The 20,672-nt window shown below is 38.0% G+C and overlaps 1 pseudogene; it reads right to left on the reverse strand.

The window, feature by feature from the left end:
* Positions 1 to 20,672, reverse strand: part of LOC137665284 (serine/threonine-protein kinase PDIK1L pseudogene) — a 91,006-nt pseudogene that overhangs the window by 12,764 nt on the left and 57,570 nt on the right.

Here is a 20,672-nt window from a genome sequence, read left to right on the forward strand (position 1 = left end):
ATTAAAAAAAAAGTCAGAGCACACCCTCCTGAGCAAAGCAAAATTGTAACCCTAGTGGAGGAGTGTTTGATTATCTGGTTTTACAGCTGTTTGTGTCTGTGGTAAAGAACATGATTTAAAGGTGAAAAAAAAGTTCTTTATCTTCAAAGGCAGTACAATAAGTGTTAATTGGCAGGAAAAAAACCCCCATAGATCTATCCTAGTGGCTTGTCTGCAAAGTACATTGAAATAAGAAACTGCAAAAAGGCCTCTGCGCTATAAAATAGAGTAAATAAAGCATTATACATTTAGAAAATAATAAGGCAAACTGCAGGAAAGAATGTGTGAGTAAGAACATGAAACCTTTTCTCATAGCTAAATATAATAAAAGGAGAGAATTTAGAGAATAAAGCTGCCTTCATAATGGCAAATTGCTAATTGTTTTGAGACTCATTGTAATATTTATTGTGCCACAGTGCATTGCCGATAAATTATGGACCTGTGTTATCTGTGTGGTATACTCAAGCCTGAAGTGTTGCAATTTATACTTTGAGTTTCACCACCAGCACACAACTTTGAAAAAAACAATGCTCTGAAATGCAATAGCTCCCCAAAGTGTCTGGTGACAGTGATGTGGAGATACCGTTTGTTCTTCTAGATGAGATGTATATATTCAGTGTAATTTTAGTTTTCAGACACTGTAGGGAAGAGGGATCATGAGTTTCTGATTTCTCCTTTCCCACACGGCAGCACTCATCCTCTGGTGATGTCAGGAAAGAACAGTGTTTACATTTCTCTTTGCACTGGAAACTGAAATAAAAGATGTCAGAACATAAGAGGCTGCTAGAGGCATTTTTCACATTTGTTCATTCCTGAAAGGAAGACATTTTGCCAGCAGGTGGGCATTTAAAAGACTACTGTCCCTTCATGCCCCATCTGTTTGTTTTCAAACTTATCTTTCTGAGCTTGTTTCTTGACCATTTTTTTTTATTGCTATTTTTGATCTATCTGACATAGTTTAGTACAAACTTCTACACTGCCACAAAGGTGCCTTCAGTTATCCCTTTTCTTGGAGCCAGCCCTGTTCCTCCTGAACATCCCTTTTGCATAGATACATACTTTGGGCAGTCTAGTTATGGTTCACATGCCCAGAGCCTACGGTCTGGAACATGACACTTAGACATTGGAATAGGGACTCTTCAATATGGGCTGCATACAGGAGAGATCTGAATGAAAAAATAAAGTACTTAAATTACTTGCCTGTGAAGGAAATGAAGATATCAGTATGATATCACATTTATAATGATAATCTGCTTAAGTTTAGCTGTTGGGTATCACAAATTCTCTCTGTTCTCTTCCCGAATAGCTTGCTTACTTCTTTTGTTCAAGGAGTTCATGGCTTGGGGCTCTGATTTGAGGGTTTGGTAAGCCTCAGATACTTACGTTGGTCAGCTTCTGTAAAGCTAGAAGCCAAGTTCTGCTTGGAGCACTCAGGTCATAGACTTCTGATAATACGCCAGAAATCCAGGAACCCAAGGACAGAAAGTCTTTAAGGTGCTGGTAGTCTTGGGATCCCAAATGTTATTCTCTTCCCTTGATCTGTTCCTCTTTGGAAGGAGGCAACTTGAAAGCCTTTAAATTCCCAAGAATAGATTAGACTCAGTCTGAGAACCTGGATAGTGCATGGCAGGATGATAAAAACTTAAGATAGTCTCTGATGGAAGACTACTTGTGACTTAGCAAAAGTTTGCCAAAACTTCATGTTCCCATCAAAAGATCATTGTTGATATATCTTAATTGTATGGGAAAAAAAATCTTTTACTGGAAAGTTCTCAAATGTCTTGACTGAAGATACTTAACCTGTATTAACTACTTTCTGGGGTTTCAGTCCAAATTGAGATAAAAAGATATGAAAAGCCAGGCTATTGACATAAACATATTGGAACTGAGAAGTAAATACAGATGTTCAGAGTTCATAATCTCAAACTGGAATGAAAAATTTTTCATCAATGCTCAAAATCATCATTTTTATTTGATAGCATGAATTCACTTCATGGAGCATAATGAGGAAGATAAATTAATGCCTTCTGATTTCTAACCTCTTGTTCCATTCATTATCTTTCTTTGATTTCCACTAAATATAATGATGCCCCCACTTCCAGATGTTTCCTTATTAAATTCCTTACAGGAGAGAGAAAAAAACACAAGTCATCACAAATGCTGAAAGTTCTCAAATCATTATCACATTTTATATATCATACATACATACTGACAATGTTAATTAGCGAGAAAGACTTGATTGTTCTTTAATTACTCTGCCAAGAGCTGGTATAAAATACAAAGCCACAAATTACATGACATATTATAAGTGGATTGGTTGTAATGATATCTTCATGTACCAACATGCATATTTCATTACTAATGTTTAGTTATTATCATTTTAACATGGCCATTAATAATAAAAACACTGTGTTATGTACGTGAATAAGAAGATTATTACTGCAGAATTTTAAAAGGCACATGACACGATGGTGCACTTTTATATGTTGCAAAGTTCCAAATATCAGCATCAGGACCAGGCGTGCAGATCATAAAGCTCTTCCCAACTGTCATCCTGACTGTCATGTCATTATGTATGTTATGAAGTGACTCCTTATTGAAAAATATGCAGTCTTTGGAACAGAGTATACTCCTCAGAACATGGCCTGTTGGGTAGGGGGTCAAATCTGTCTTATCTTCTGTGGCCCTGAAGGTCTGACTTTCTGAAAATTAGTGTTCAGCTTTGGGGACGATTTGTCTTGGAGTTATAAGAGATTTCTCCTGCATATGTAGGTTTAAGGCTGCGATGAGAGTCAGATGCAAATCTGTGACTATCTGCATGCTCTGATAGCAGATTATTATGCATAAAATGAAAACAGTAAGCTCCCCAAGCTGTCTTTCTGAGAAGAGATTGAACACCCATTGACTGAAACAAGTCTCATCCCCTTTTACATTGAATACATTTTCAGAGCAGTGCTAAACTAGTCTGAGTAAAATTTTAATAAAGAGGAAGAGCCATCAATACCCATTGTGTAAGTATGAAAACAACTGGGCTTGCCATTTTTTTCTCCAGTTTTATAATACTGTCATTTCACAGAATAGTTCTCAGCTGGAATACCTCTTTCTCTATACCTACATTCAAGACTGCTTGTGTCCTGAATAATTAAAAAGTCAATTGTAATCACCTTTTCATGATATCTAATGCACTGCAAAAATGTCACATTTCACTTTGCTAAATACACTTAAAAATCTAGGAGAAGCAGGTGGTTTGGCATTTTGAAGGTTGTAGACTGCAGAAGGATGCTGAGTTCATTCACAGGGTTGCCTTGTTCAATTTAAAAAGATGCCTTGTTAATCCCAGTGAGGAGCTGGGAATACTGTAGGATAGATGATATATGTAGGACTGATGATCTCACTCTTCACAATTAATTATGCACGCATAATCATTTGGAGAATCTTCCAAAAGCTGAGACATTACATTCTGGAAGGAAAGCCAAGGATTTCTGTAACATTTTCTGTAACATAACGTGAGAATGGAAGTCGAACAGAGATTAGGATAACAGGTGAGAATCAACAAACACTCTTTGGACCAGAATGCCCTTATAATTTTCTGAAGGGAAAATCCTGATCCACTACTGAAAAATCATGGTTTAGAAAATCTGGAATACTGTCTTGTAGACTGAAGGAGAATAACTGAAAGCTCTGAGACAGAGAAATGACTCCCTATATGGTTGTATTTTGAGCATATTTCTAGGTATTCCTAGGCACTTTAAAGCTGATTTAACTTTTATTTTTTGCTCACTTTCTAGAGAAAAAAATGCGGTGCTTTAGAGGAATGGATACTGTGCAAAGATGACTCTGTGAGAAGCTTTAATGTATATTTCATTAATGGAGGTCTTTATTTTTGCAATCAGAGTGTAGGGATAGAAAGCTGTCATTCATCTTTGATTCTGAGAAAGATTTTTACTCCCAGTATGACTCACCTTTTCTTTGCAATGGAAAAAACAGCTCGTGGTCCATAGTGCCAAGTGAGAATGAATGCATTAAAAAATTTCTGAAGGTAGCTGCAAGTGTTAATGATTTCCCTTTGTTTCTCTCTGGTGGCTGAGGCTATTTACTGCCTGCCAGTTTTGCTTGCCTGTTTTCAGATACTGCCAGCCTTCACTGAAGTGATGTGGAAAATGTTTCCGTTAGGAACAGGAAACAAATACTCCATGTTAACATAATTTAGTCTTTAATTATTTGCTCATATATTATTTTTCCAAAGCTTCCTGGCTTACAAGAACACAAATACGCTCATTTAATGATCAGCTTCTCGTCTCATAGTTCTGTGAATGATCTTTTCCTGATTTGTTAGACTTGTTCAAACTATGCTTTGCAGACAGAACAAGGAATTTACTTTTTCTGTAACCAGGCTGTCCTTTTCACAAAAAAAATTAATTTATTTATATATTTTGTGAAGTAAGGGATATGATATTTTCCGATTTTGCAGGTGTTAAACTATTCAGTCAGAAGGATAAATTAAAATTGTTGCTGAACAGTTTAACAAATGTAGGGCTTGTCTTTGCTTGTTTTGTACTAAATGTTTTAGGGAAGCCTGAAGCCCAGCTCCCATACCTTCAGGTGGAGCTGTGCAGGTGCAACATCGAAGCAGAAACACGGACAATTTCACTTGCAAGAGAATTTCAGCCTGAACGCTGGTTTGGTACACCTGAAGCTCCTGGTAACAAATGGAAACAGAAGCATTGCCACAAAAGGCAGGCACAGAAAGTTTGGCTGTTGTGTGTTGTTTGGTGGTAGCCAGCTGGCTAATCAGCACAGATGTGTCAGCTAGTCATTTAGCAGATTTACAGCTCTCAGCTGCTGAATGTGCTGCTTCTTCCTCACTGAAGTAATAGAAGGAGGTAGAGAAAAAGGAAGCTGAAGGTAAGAAATAAAGGATCAAAGGGTGCAAAGCTATAGGAAATGAGGCTTTATGAGAGGCACTATACTTAGAACAATTTATCCAGCTGTGATACAGGGCTGAAATGGTCAGAAGACCCTTGGTCTTGGTTTGGATTGAGAGGCAGTCAGACTGTGGAGATGCTGAGGGCAGGATGCCCATGTCAGATACTTTACCTAAATGCTTTCTGTCTTTTTGCCCCATCAGTCTCTTACTTAAGCAATTTTCTGACTTGGAATTTTGTTATCATATTTTTCAGTAACCTTATACATGCTGTGTGCTAGCAAGGGTAGTGTGCTATATAAGAACACAGTAATAGAAACTTGAACTGTTTTCTGTATTATAAGTGTGCTGTACACTGTGATTATGATAAAGTGAGAAAGTATGTGCATGCCATACTTTCAGTTCTTTGTGTAGTGACCAGTCTGGCTTACACATTTACATAGTTTCATTTTGTGAAGTTTCTCCTTTCAGTAAGGAGGGACAAATATTTTTATATTCACTGAAACATAAATAATCCTATGCTTATCCTGGGACAGAAAGCTTTGGATTTCATAGTGTGCTATAGGGATTTCATCTCAGGCCATCATCATCAGAAATTTATGAGCTGCTTAAAGTACAATATCTCAAGGTGACCTGGCTCCATTTGATTTGGAAGCATCACTTGTCTGTTTAATACTTTTAATTTGTGTGCTTATTAACCTTCTGAGATACACAGGTCCTTGGCAGCAAAACCTGAAATTTGGTGGTTATTAAAACATATGTATTTTTTGAGGGCACCACAATGGCATGATCAGTTGTGGTTACACAAGCTGAAGGTAGTAAAAACAAAACAAATACAAAAAACATCACAGACCCAGGAGAGATGAGATTTGTCCATGAGACTGCTGGAAGGAGGCTGCACAGTAGATACCATGCAGTCATAAATTTGTAATGTCTAGCCATTGTGGCTGGGGGGATAAATATTCAGTACTTGTTATTACCTGATAAAGTCATACGTATGTATGGATGCATTTTATGTGATAATTAGAGAATCTAATTTTAGTATCTGCTTTTACCTGATAAACCAACTTTATTATTTGAAATAAAGGAAAAGCAAAAATTCACGAGCTACAGGCACCATGGGGATATGAAACAAAGCTATCAAAGAGGAGGGAGGAAAGAATAACAATGTTTTAGATCCACATCACCTGTTAAGCAGGAGGCTGTGCGAACAAGAACTACATGTGCTATCTTTCTATATGGTTTATTGGAAATACTCCTGCCTGCTTTCAGAGTACATTTGTAAACAATTGAACTAAGTTTAATTTTAAATAAAATGGAATTACGGACAAATCTAACCATACCAAATATGTCTATTTTGGGCGTCAGTTCTAAATGTTAGTGCTTACCAGGATAGCTGATTTTTATAGACCATATCTGACAGAGAATTTGACCAATATATTTTGATAATCCATTGTCACGATGGTCAGATAACAGCTGACAAGTAATAAGACAAGAGAAGTCGAGAATTGCTGTTTTACATTACGGTCTTAGTGTTGGGCCATAACATGTGCATGCTATTTCACTAAGTGCACAATATTTGGAGCCTTTATTTTTCCTCGCCAGCAGAGGCGGTGGGAGGAACTGATCTGAGCTTCAGATTGTCTCCTTGCCTGCTGATAAGGTGACAAGCAGTTTTAGAAGAAACTTCCTTTCTCAGAGCTTTTAAACTGCCACTGCAGTTTGTCAGCATGAATTATCTTCCGTCTTTTGTAAGTGCCACTTCCTTAAAAATTTCCTCTTTAATGAGGAATATATCTTAGCAAGCTGGTCCCATGAAACACAAAATATTTTTGTGAGAAAATGGAGAATGATTAGTGAAATAAATATCTTCTGTACATTGGAAAAGTACAAGAAGGAACTCAGTGATTCCAGAAATTTTTAGTGGGTTTTGAGTCTATGCTGTGTCTTACTTTTTTTAAGAAAGATGCCCAACTGCTTGTGATGTAGAAAAGCTTTCTGGTACCACTGGCATTCATACAACCCCTTCCTTTGAACTCCTGTTTTGGCTGCCACTGTTTCACCCTGCTGCTGCTGCCTTCTCACAGACCCTTCTTTTACTGAGCAGCAGTTTGTACACATTTCTTCCTGCCTCATGCCCCTTTCAGTTGTCCTCATCACACAGCTGATCACAGTCCTTTATTCCTTCTGACAGAGCCTGGCAGATGGGCTGTGTGGCATAAAAGCCTTTGATTCTGAGTGGAAAGGCATGCGGGTCGAGTCTTGCGGGAGGGATGGAGTACTTCACTAACTACACAGCTCATGGGAAATACACCCCACACCTGATATTCATAGGTTAAGGTCAAACCTATAAATATCTGTAGAATTAATTTGAATATGACACTCCTACCTTTATTTTTCAAAGAGCTTCAAGTTGCTGTTAGAAATCTGGTATTTCATAATGTGTGAAGACAAATTAGCCTTTCTTTCATTCTTTGAAAGAACAAATGTTTATCTGAATAAATTATCTATTCCTTTAAAGCTCCTTCATAATGCAAATGTGAAGTAAGGATGATAACTTCTTTGCCTTAGTGAGTTTTAGTCCACAGAAAAGACAGTTTTTACAACATCAGTTCCTCAGCTATGTGGGTCTTTCTGTCAGTCTTTCTCTCTGCCCTTTTATGTGGGCAACCCAAGGAAAAAAGGCCAAAACAGAGGTCTGCCACTTCTCAGTGACAAATCCTGCAGAGTCCATTGCCAGCTGAAATATAATGGTTCTGTCTTGAGGCAACTCAGGATTTCCTTATATTGAGATGATTATAATAAACTCCCTGAAGATCCTGCCACCCCTCCTTCTCTGTCACACCAGGCTGGTCTTACATGAGATCCCTCAAGGCTGTTCCAGGAGCCTGCTGGACAGAGCCAGGCAGATTGGGCAAGCTGCAGCACCCTTTTAATGAGCGGTCGCTCAGCCTAAGAGATGTTGTAATTGAAGTACAAGATGTTCTCCTTTCTCAAGAATATTTAAAGTATGGTCCTGAGAGAATTAGTACTCAGCTTGATGCTATGCATTATTTGCATCAATAATCAAAAAAGGAATTATAAAGTGATTACTGATAAAACTCATGAAAGACACAAAAATGACAGAAACAATGATTAAAAGAAGCAGGTTGTTAATGTGAATTTGATTGGGTGTTTTACTGGAACCAAATACAGGCTGTATATTTACAGAGAAGGAATTCAGCCTGTATCTACAAATTTAGGGACTCTGTCCATGGAAGCTGTGACTTTGAAACCACTTAGGATTTATAGAGTGCCTATGTTGGTACCTTAGTACAGGTGAGGAATGTGCTTTTGAAACCATTTTCCCAATTATCCCATTATCCTTTGGTTTGTTTTGTGGACCATCCAGCCTGAGAGACCTGGATATATCCAGAGAGCCTGGATATAGTGCTAAGTAATATCTGCTGGAAAAGCATCCAGTGTGGGCATACAGTTGCATGAGAGTTCCCTGTGTGGTGTGATAGCAGAGGGTTGATGGGCTCCTTGATGTGTAAACACAGTCTGTAGGATAAGAGATCATTTTGCAAATAGGTATGGATTTATTTAAGGTTATGTAACCAGGATATTGCATACAGTTCTAGTATTCACAATTTCAAAGGATTATAATATAGGATTATATATAGACTATGCAATAATAAAACATGAAGCCGATTCAGAAAGATAGCTTAGAGCAAGAGACATAGCCATCAGGATCTATATAGTGGGGGGGTTTGTGGATTTTTTTGGTTGTATGGGGTTTTTAAGTTTTGATTTTTGTGAATAAGAATCTTCAAGAAGATTATTATGGACTAAGAAGCTTTTTAACATACTTGGCAAAAGATATGATGTGAGCCTGTGGCTGGAAGATAGTTTGACAAATTTAAATTGGTGATATGCATCACTTTTTTTAATGGTGGGGATTATTAATCTTTGGAACAAGCTTTCTTGGGAAGAGATGAATTTTCCATCTCTTGATGTCCTCGGATCAAGACAGAATGCCTTCCTCTGGAAAATGTACTCTAGCAAAGCACAAATTATAGTCCTACTGCAGGGTGAACTGTGATACACAGCAGGTTGAACTAAATAATGTCAGACGAATAGTCCTTTCCAGCCCTAAAATCTATGAATCTATGTTATCAAATTTATATATGCCAACCTCTTACACAACTGAAACCTCATTTTGAGCCACTTTATAACCACAAGTTACCTGACACCTATGCTATCACGTTTCTAACATGCTCTTATGTCTGGAATTAGTATCTCTCCATCCCGAACACTCTTGAGGCACTTCTTCCAACCAGTGCATTCATGAAGATAAGGTGTTCTTCAAACAAAAGAGCACAATGCTCTTTTGAGAGGTGGTGCTGTAATGTAACCTTAATTAATCAAACATACTGCTTGGGATTTTTTTCCAAAGAACCTGGCAAGGGCACTCACTCGCTGAGGTGGGGGAAAAAACATGGTTAAAGGGAGAGCTGGTATTCTTTCCCACAATGGAATTTGTCGTTTCATTTTATCTCAGAATGTTTTCAAGCCCTAATAACCTTACCAAATTTTAACCTTTTCTGCTAAAATCTGCCATAGACTTTTTTTTTCTTTTCTTCGCCCCCACCCCCCATCCTGAGAATGAGATTAGGCCCGGTAGCTGTATTTTTAATAGCTATAATTTTTTTTCTTTTTGAAGCTTCAGTGCTCTGTGTGTCAACATGAGAGGGAGTTGACATTTGAAAGGAAGATAAATTATTATGTTGGGTGGGTAGGGGTTTCATAACGCTGTTTAGAGAGAGATGCCTTTCTCCTGTCACCATTAAAAAAAAATCTATTTGATTCTGGCCTCTAAACACTGAAGATGTAGAGTCTTGGAGACTGGACTGTTGCTGAAGGGAACGGGTAAAGGCACTTTGCATTCTTAGGTCTAGTTTTGAGTGATTTAGAGTAGGTGCTATGAATGGAACTTACATATAAATGAGGTTTATTAATAAAGGGTCACAAATCCATAGTTCTCTGTAGATTACTGGCATTAGATAGAAAATAGGGGAGTATAAATGAACCCAAACAGACCAGATTCTCACAGCAATAAATAAGAAATTATTTTACTTGAAAAGCTGAACAGTCTATAGAATGAGTAATTGAAGAGATATGACACAGAAAATCCATATGATGCATGAATATGTAATATATGCAGTTGATGAACATATAAATAATAATGAAAACAAATAAATAAGAATAATTTTTTAAATACAATAGTTAACATTATTTTGAAGACCATTAATAAGTAGTTAATTTATTAGAGCAGAAAATCTATCTATCTAATCTGTGTTTAAAGGAGCTTTTGGAGAGTCTGCAGACAAAAACCCCTGCGTGGATGCATACTCAGCACTTGAGGATAGCATCCTGGTGCTGAATCCTTATTTAAGTGTCTTTTATAATGATAAAATGATCTTAATTTATATGAGGTAATCAGATACATTACCATTTTATTTTAATCCAAATGATCTTAGACTTGCAAGTATAGGCTACTTGGTAAGCAATCTCATTTGCCTGATTTTTGCCTGTGGAAAGGTGTCTGTCTCACAGTCCCGCTTGTCTCTGATTTTTCCCTGTTGTCTAACTTCCTAGTCGCCTAACTAAAACTAAGCTGATTTACGCTGCTTGTGTAGCAGCTTGTGTAGACTTATATATGCTAAATTGCTATCTTTTCCATCTCCAAGTGATTATCAAATATTATTTCCAAAATTACCTTATACTAAATAGTGCACTTACAACAAAAATAGTGGTGGGTAAATGATAGCTTTATACATCTCCTGCAAATTGCAAATTTTCATGTAATGAATGTAAACCCAATAGTAAATAAAGCCTTTCAGGTGTATCAGTTGCAAGTTAATAATATTCGCAGAGGGTCTTGACTCACTTTCCTCCATAGTGATATGTAAATTATGATACGATATCTTTTCCAAAAAGTTACTTAGAATACAGGGGTTTTTTTTTTGCCTGTGTTGATGGAAGCTTGAAAAATAAAATTCAGTGCTGAAGTGCTTTATTAACATTCTTACTGCTCAGTGACATGGTCTGTTGTTTGTATCCTGCAAATTAATAGCATCAAGGCTAGTTGCCTGGAGACAGCATAAGTATTTCTGTGTTTAGAAATGAAAAGAGCTCTGGGAATTATATGAAAAATATGTTTAATTAAGTAGGGACAAGTAGGGAATTAAATGCATTTAATTTAAGGACACTTTAGAAGGCGCTTTGCTTTATGTGTTTGTAGCTGGTGCAGAAGCTGTCCCATTAAGCTCAACCTGCTGTCCAATTCCACTCTTATTTTCTCAACTAAATACATTTTCATCTCAAAAACAATACAAAAAGTGGGAGTAAATCTGACCAGGAGATTGAGACTTAGGTTATTTTTTATTTGAGTTGACTCTATCCAGATTTACTCCATAAGCAAACACATTTCTTTCCTGATTCAGAGTTACTGTAACTCAGAGAGAAATGCCTTGAGTTGTATAAACTGTATTGCTATTCACGCAACCGCATGCCAAGTATCTTTATTATAGTCACTTTCCTCACTTCTCAAATGGGTTGCCAGGGAAAAATTAATACAAAATAGTGTTCTGAGTTGAAAAATAATAGGAGTCTCTCTCCAAACATTCTCCTGTATTAAGATATATTTTTGAGTCCATTCTGCATAGTGATACAGCCTATTTCTGATGAAAGATGCTCTGCACTTATGGAGCTCCTTCTCCTAGGCTAGCCTGCAGCCAGCTGAGAGCAGCTCCACAGGAGCCATGAACCAAGGGAATTGTGCTCTTCTGAGAGTCAGTGACATCAGTTGCCGCTGCAGACAGGTGCTTCTCCTTCCTGCTGTGCCCTGTCAAAACACCATGGTCAAGGGACACAGCAGACAGCTGAGGCAGCTTTTGGAAAGTAACAAAACGCTGCAATGAAAATAAAAATTTTAAAAAGGGGTGAAGCTCAAGAGTTATGAAGACGCATCTTAATGTAACAAGTGTTATGCTTGTTACGTTTATATAAATGTGTAATAAGTACTGTTAACAACTAAACTTTTCTTTGTTACTTGAAGTATGCTGAGCTGCCTAAAACTCTCCTGCTTTTTTATGTCTGACGAGGTTTAGTATGTACCACTGAACAAATGCAGCCCTTGTTTCCCAGTTCAGACAAAGAAAACCTCCCTTCTCTTTCCAGAATCAAGAATATGGATTTCCTCTTCTTCAGCTTACAAGGACCTAATGACCATTAGAAACAGAGCAGAGAAGCTCAAAGCCATTGACTCCTTTTTGACTTTCGCCTCCAGCTTCAGCAGCAGCAAGCTCGGCAAAGAGTTGCTCTGCCCAGAAGGCGTGGAAAGGTAGCTGAGTGGTCAGTATTGGCTTAACTGCTGGATCCTTTCTGAGGGCTGATCTTTTGAAAGGTCTGGATGATGATAATAAGAATGTGATTTTATAAAATGGCTCAATGTTTGGACTGAAACATCACATCAACATTTGAGTGTGTCAGATATGGACCTTGACCAGTTATAGGTAAAGGAGGAGTACCCCTACAGCAATGAAAATATAGTGAATATATCCAAATTTTCTGAAGGAGAAATGCACAAAAAGAACAAGTACTTTGCAAATGCACGTCACATGCTATCTGTTGGAATTATACAGTTATATGATGAAAAACTTGTCTCTGAGTACATTCTCTGAGTTTTAAGATTTTATATTTAATTACAACTCACTTTACCCTTTTGTCTGGGTAACTCCTTTTCACGTAATCGTAAAGTGGCTTAATGATTTATCTTTTAATTTGAGTCTTTACTCACCTGAGCTTGCATGCAGTGTACAGGAGAATGAGAATCTGCAGTTCGTTTTGACAGAATTCAGAACTTCAGTAAAGCCTCAAACATGGTTCTTGTTGAGCTTCTAAACTGGTGCCACAGAACAGATGAGCCTGGAAGCAACTTCTGGAGATTGTCTAGTCCAACCCCCTTGCTCAGAGCAGGGACACCTACAGCAGGTTGCTCAGGACCATGTCTGGTCATGTTTTGAATATCTGCAAGAACGGAGACTCCACAACCTCTCTGGGCAACCTGTTTCAGTGTTTGATCACCCACAAAGTAAAAAGTTTTTTCTTACATTTAAATGGAACTGACCTCAGGGCCTCTTCTGCCTAGGTGACTTCCAGCTGGTCAGCTCCCAACATGTGCTTGTGCATGGGGTTATCCCTTAGGTGCAGGACTTTGCATTTCTTTTTGTTGAAGTGCATGAGGTTCCTGTCCACCCATTACTCCAGTCTGTCCAGGTCCCTCTGATTGGAAACACAACCATCTGGAGTATCCTGCCAATTTTGTATCATCTGGAAATTGAATGAGAAAACCAGTATTTCAGCTTTGGAAAAGTCATGTGTTTTACCAGTACAGCATCTGAAATGTATCACTGCAGCAAGAGCTGAAATGTGGGGTTGACAGAGTTACCAGTTCTTTTACTGTATCTGACCTGTCTTACAGCACTTGCAAGAGTTACTGGCATGGTCTTTTCAAATTCATCGTTTTCTGGCAATTTTTAGAACTCAAACTTTAAAATGGTGTAAAACCTGTGCACTTTTAAAAAAGCTGTAACAAGAAATTCAAATAAGTCCTTTTTGTCAAGTTTATATATAAAGTAAGCAAATTGAATTAACCCTATGATCTTCTCAGTAAACGCCCCCCCCCCCCCGCCAAATAACTATAATCTCTTAATTGAAAAGTTATGTCTGAGTTAGTCACATGAAATGTTTGATTATATCATTAAAGAGAAGGAAAGGTACAGTAGTTGAAGCAGTAATTGAGGGGACCTAAACTGATTTCTTAACTTTACCAGGTTTCTTTGTGACTTTATACAGGCCTACTAACACAGAATTAGCAGAGAAAGCCTGAATTATTCAATCAGCTTCCCACAATGAGAAGAACCATATGGTAGACATCTTATGTAGTAGGGTCCCTAGAATACCCTTTTTATGTGCCCCCACTCACTCCAAACATCAAACTCATCCCAAAACTGACAGGAAACTCTGGATCTATAGTAAAAGGTAAAGAAGTCCTGGTTATGTTGGTGGTTGTCTCTCCAACTCTTTACTTGTTAGATGCTAATTTAACATGACCTATATTTGATGAGGCTAGACATGAAGGTCTCTGCAGGAGTGTTGTTGCAGTCTTGACAGACTTGGCAAGATCAGATTTGTAGGAGAAGTATTTTTTTTTTTTATTAGGCCAACCAGCATAGCTGGAAAAAGAAACATCAAAAAGCTTCTGTGCACATGTTCCTTTCTTCCAGTGTGAAATAGAAGTAGCAAACTTCAAAGCTATATGCTGACTGATATAGATACAAATCATTAGATTCCTATCAATTAGCCTGACTGAGAGAACAGGTATGGTATCTATGGAATAGATGGAACATTGCCGGGGAGAAACATGTTAAGATCTTTTCATTGCAAGGTAGGTAATTTCATTTACAGACTGTGGAACATAATCTCTCTCCGCATTAACCTCTTTATCATTTGTCACAAAACCAGCACCTGTATTAGATCCCTGATATTTGGTATCCAGGAGAGTGATAAACTGTATTGCAAAGAGTTACTTTTTGAAGATATTTTTTATGTCTCCCTTAAGATTTAGGACTGAGAGATCAAAGGTAAAGTGATTGTTTTGTGTGTTTCACTTCTGAAAGTCATACACATATTGAGCTGGACTACTGTAGCTTTGATTCCAGGTGGGGTCTAGAAAGTAGACCATCTTAAACCTAACTTCCCTGGAAGGTTCCATGCAGTAGCATTCATGTGACATCTAGGAAGACAGACTTGCAATGGCAGCATTGAGGCAATGACATTCTTTCACTTCTAGTCTGCCTCCAGTTTTATACGTAATAGCCTCCTTGTTGGGGTCTTATCTCAGAACTGCAGTGTCCTCTCTTTCCTCCACAGTTTTTAGATGAGAGGACATAACAAAAGAAGCTGTATTTCACCAGATAACACCACCTTACTATTTTTAAATGACGAGTATCTCTACAGTATTACTATGAAACTTTGAAGGCACTAGTTTTCTAGAAGGTGTTCTGGACTGTGCCTACTAGAGAACTGACATGTGGGGGTGAACGTCCTCAACATTTTCTCCTGGTTGGTTAGCCAAAGATGTAATATGATGGCTTGCCATTTTGTGTATCCACTTGGAAAGCCTGTTTTTTCCTATGCACTGTGTAGGATACCTAGGCATTTGCATAGTTTTAGCCAATAATATCTCTCTCATGCGATTTCACATTTATAAAATAATTGCAATGCTTCCTTATCTCACAGGGGGTTGCATGGGTGAATATACTAAATTACTATGAGATTCTCAAAGACAAAGGTCTGTAAACCACACTGTGAGGAATGAATAGAGAACAGCTTGAAATTTTCAAATGGCGCAGAAGCATAAGATACTAGTGTTGCTGCTGTTGTCTGCCCTACAGAAAGAGAAACCACACACTTGCCACATAAACATCTCTTACTTTACATCTTAGGAAGTAACAAAAAGAGAAAGGAAAAAGAGTAAAATTTGCATGCAAGAGTGCAGTGTAACTCCTCTGTAAGACGTGCATCGCGCTGTGCATTCCAGCCAGCCATGCATGAAATCAAGGACGTACTTTGCAGGCAGAAGCGAAACAGCACTTCCTTCTTCAGGGAACTCACAGGTTCAAGGAGGTGAAAAATGTGACACAGGCTCTAAAGGACAAATCTCTAAGGCTATGGGACATAGTCTGACAGCAGTTTAAACAGAATTATATTAACACAGTGTAAAATACATGAAATACATTCTCTTCTCAATTATGCCTCAAACTTATTCACAGTCCCCTAGTTGCTGGTAGGAGTGGATTGTAGAGAGAGGAAGGCAATTCCTGACAATACAAAAAAAAAGGGAAAAGCTGACTGAAAAAATTTCATCTTGAAACAGCAAAAGAAGGGATTTTAGGGCAAGGTAATGAATCATCAGTAAATCTCTGGTGGGTGAAGCTCTTACACCGGTATTTAAACTTGGCAGCTTGTCTAAACACCACTAGGTTTCATGCCACATAAGTATGTTTGTGGACTGGATGCAGGCATCTCCTTCAGCCATGCTCAGCTGCTCGCTCACCAGGCTGCTGAGACAGGGGTGGGGAAAAAACTCTCCTCCCAGACTGGCCTGGTTTGGGGCAAGTAAAAATCCTTCTTAAGAATTAAATTTAAGATTAGCAAAAAGAATGACATTGTGTTCACACGGAATCACAGAATCAATCAGGTTGGAAGAGACCTCTGGGATCATCGAGTCCAACCATTGTTCGACCCTTGCGTTGCGAACTCACAACAAAACAATCATCCTTGGGATTTTTGTTCATCATGCCAGCACTTCTAAAATGAAAATTGTCTGATCCATTTTGCCAATAAGGCAGAATATTATCCATTCTACGCTGTTCATTGCTACTATATATAATCAGTTTTATACACACACACGCTAGGATATTTTTATCCTATTTTCTTATTTGTAATAAGATGATAGTTTTTTAACGTTGAAGACAACCTGCTGTGAGAACTGTTATCTCAAAGGAACCATCCTGGTGTAAAATGCTTCATCAGCTCTCTTCCAGATTAACAGTACCCTGTTGGCCATTTGATATAATAACAAAGCATGAACCTTTTTCTGTCTTCTTTTGCATCCTGTTTTTATTTCAGGGTTTACATGGACTGCAGAAATAATCCAAGCCTAGGAGCAGCTAGCCACTCTCACAGCACAGAGAATAAACACTCTGCAGTGAACATAAAATTTACTTTGCTTACCATGAGTCTTAAAAATCCTAAATAAACTTGACATCACCAAGACAGCATTCATGCCCCCTCCAAAAAAAAAAAAAGAAGAAAAAAAAAAAAGAAGAAATGAGACATCTCGTTGAAGTTCTATAGAGTCTGTAAGACAATAATAATCAAAACTATGGACAAGCATATGTACCATGTTATTTCTAAATGAAAATGTTTGCCTAATTGTATAGATTATGCATTCAGATGGAGATGTATATTTTCATCTATTCATTTTTCATTCATTTGGATTATGACACTGTATCATATTGCAGCTGCTCTTGTCCCATGGCATCCTGATCAAGTAAATGCTGGAATTTCAGCATAATCATAAATTTTAAAGGAGACAGAAAATTCCAGGATGTGAAGCTTTTATGTATACATTTCTGTTCTGCCTTGTTGTAACTTTACAGTCACTACTTAATAGAGCACTGGGGATGAGACAGAAGGACGCAAAAAGGATATGAGAGTCATTTTGGAGAGGAGGAAAATGAGGCAGAGGTTTTCCAGGGAGCTCTCTGCAGTCTCAGCTTCTCCTGTAGCTTCTCCTTTTCCAGGCAGCTTCACCCTCCCTTCTTGCCGCTCCTCCACTTTGTTGAAGCTGCCTACGCTGCTCAGGCAGTGCTTGAACGTGCGCGGCCACGGTGTCAGAGCAGCAGCTCTCCAAACCTGAGCTCCCGTTGTGCTCCAGGTCCTGGCTGGCCCCAGCGCCTGCTGGGTTAGTAAGGTTGAGAGTTTTGGATGGAGCAGCAGTGGGTTTTGAATTTCATACTGTCCCAATGCTGTTCACTGCGCTGGGCTGTGTGTTCTTAATAAGGCAGTGATTAAATTAAATGTCTGGTATAATTTAATTTGGTTCATTGTATTTGTTTACAGTTATCAACTTCTGCAAAAATATTTTTTTTCCAAACTCAGCTTCTGATTAGATTCATCATTATTCATTAGCTGCATGATTAGCAGAGAGTTTCCTTCACATAAACCCAAAAATTAACAGCATTCACAGTTGTCAAGGAAATGCTTATTGGATTTGGTTTTTTGTTTTGCTGTTTCTTATTGACTTTCTCAAAGCAAAGATTTAGAGTGTGTATTCAGGTGTTAAACTACAGTTTATCTGTAACCGTATAGTGCTGCATTTCTGTCATGACTTCAGTTTTGTGTACCTTATTACCAAGTAACTTCAAGACAGGGATTCATTAAATGAACATCTCTCTTGGTCTTCCTGTGTGAACTAGGTACCTGAAATCGTGCTTATATTCTCTATTGTCTTCATAGTTTTCTCTGTCTCATTTCTCTTGTCTCTCCATTTTTAAAGAGGCCTAGTTTCATTGGCCTTTCTGTACAATCGTATTCCCCAAATCTATGCATCATTCAGTGTTCCTTTTACTTTCCTGTCTCCATCTCTGTAATATCAATTTTATATCAAGGTGACCTCAACTGAGCTCAGTATTATAATGTAGTGTTGTTGTAGGACCACCAGGCATCACATTTATTATCCACTAGCAATTTTTCTCTGAAAATTCTGCTTGCCACCAGAAAAAGAATGATGGAACTATCTAAAATGTGTACTCATTCACATACTGATGCTGGTCTCAAGGCTTTTATTATTTTTTTTTTAAATCCATGCCTCTAGATTCTGCAGTTCATAACTCATCATCATTGAAGTGTAAGAACTTAGGTGAAATTTAATTGCATGAAATTTCAAAGATGCAAATTGGACAGGGAAGGGGGGACCATATTAAATCTATTAAGTTTTGAAAAGCATCTGATGCTGACATTAAAAAGGCTCCAGAGGCAATAACGTTCAGTGCATGATGAAGTTCCTCAGAATCAATTTTGCACAGTCTCCTCGTAAACTGACAAAAGCATCTATATATCTGTATATGCAAGCGGGGCACAGAAAGGTACTCAGTGTGGTAATGACATTAAGGCTCTAATTCCCATACTACTCTCTCAAGCAACGTGTGAAACATTATGTTTATCTGCAGCTTTAATTTAGAGGCAGAAGTAAGTTTAAACCACTCAAAAATTGTGCCAGCAATGCTGTGATTTCCCACTAGTAGCTAGTGGGTAACTGTGAAAGCCTCTCACTTCGGGCAAGCTGGTTTGTCTGCATCTTAAATGGCAACAGAGCAAACCAGTGATTTTTCCAGTGCTGCAGCTTTTTTTTTTTTGTCAGAAAAGGACGACTTGGAGGAGTATATCAATCTCAATGAAACCTTAGTCAGGCTGAGGAGAGAGGAAGTGTCCCACACCAGACTGACGGGGCACTTCTCTAGCAATGAGATGCAAGGGAATCTCATGTTTGGTCCCAGCTACTTGGATTCGAAGGGGAGAGGAGGGAAGCAAAGGGTGCTGCTGTTCTCTGAGAAAAAATTTGAATGCTTGCAGGAAGGAGGATTGCTTGAGATCTCTGAAAGTGTTTTCTCTTATCTCCAGATGATACTGTAGTAACCTTAGCAATAGTGACTGTGAGCTGTGAGGAGTAGCATTACCCTTAAGGAAGTAATCAGTTATCCAGATGGTTAATAAAGAATAAATAATCAGACAAATTAGTCTGGGAAAGCACCTCTTTGGCCTGAGACTACATGATAGCTTTAAAGTTTGATGTGTGGTATGTAATAAGTTAATAAATGAAAGCAGAAAGCTTTGTGTGAACAGAAATTGCTCTCATCTGTGCAGTGCGTGCTCATTTAATAATGTATTGTAATGTGTCTTTAAGATTATTTTTTTAAGAGGATAATTAAGAAATTGCAGACCTAGAGATACTCTACTCCTCCTTTAAAGGGTATGCACTTATCTGACTTGTCAGATACAGATTTCAATAAAAGCTTTTTGTAAGTAGATGCTGCAGGAATATGTTACATTAACATAAGCTCTCCCCCTTTGTTTAAAATCAAATCCATCAAAGTGGTTCAGTAGACAGGTAAGTTTAAGCTCTTGTTTTGCTGTAAGCATGTGAGTTGTGTTTAGTTTCATTGACTTTAGGGCAGCTCACATGCCTGAGTTTTGTTCAAGAATGTCTGCAGAAACAAAGCAAGAGTTGCTTGTTGAACACTGAAATAATGAAGGTAAGGACAAAGGAAGGTAATCTTGATTCATTCCAAATAACTTTTTAGTTCTCAAATGTAAGAGTAATTTTTTCCCAGCCTCAAAGCCCATTTAATGGGCAATTTTACTTAAGAAATAGTCTCTGAATTTTTATCTCAAGGCTTAATATTGTCTTCCCTTTCTTCCCATAATGCTTTATATACCTCAAAGTAATTTTAATCCAATTGAGAACAATGATCACTCACTTTGTGCCCAGATTTCTTCTTAAAAGTGTCTCCATCCACTTTCCCTACCACTTCACCGGTATGAGTGCTCTTATGTAAACAGTAAGTGAAGAGACAAACTCCTTTACTCAAACTTGCTTTCTTTAACTATCTTGGGTTATTTGCTGGTATCATCTTTGTAAATTGGCACAATAGATCACAATTTCTTCTCTATTTTTTTGTGTAGCACTGCCCTGGTTTCATTGGGATTTGGTTTCAGTTTGTGGCCAGCCATGGTGATCAAGGCCCTCAGCAGTTAAATCCAGGGCAGCTGACCCTGGCTGGCCCACAGGTGTATTCTATATCATTGACATCAAGCTCACTATAAAAGAGAGGGCTTGGCAGGAAGAAGTGGGGTTCTTTTTGCTCTTATCTCTTTTCTGTATTTTTCTAACAATTGTGATTCCTAGAGCAACTTGGTGGTGCTCTGTAGATAAGTATAGTCTTGTCTCTTTTGTGTTGTCATTTATATTGTTTTCTTTATTTCATTAAATCTGTTTAACTTCAGCCTACATGTCTCCCTCCTTTTCCCAATTCCC

Source organism: Nyctibius grandis, chromosome 6 (assembly GCF_013368605.1).
Source record: "Nyctibius grandis isolate bNycGra1 chromosome 6, bNycGra1.pri, whole genome shotgun sequence".
NCBI classification, from domain to species: Eukaryota; Metazoa; Chordata; class Aves; order Nyctibiiformes; family Nyctibiidae; genus Nyctibius; species Nyctibius grandis.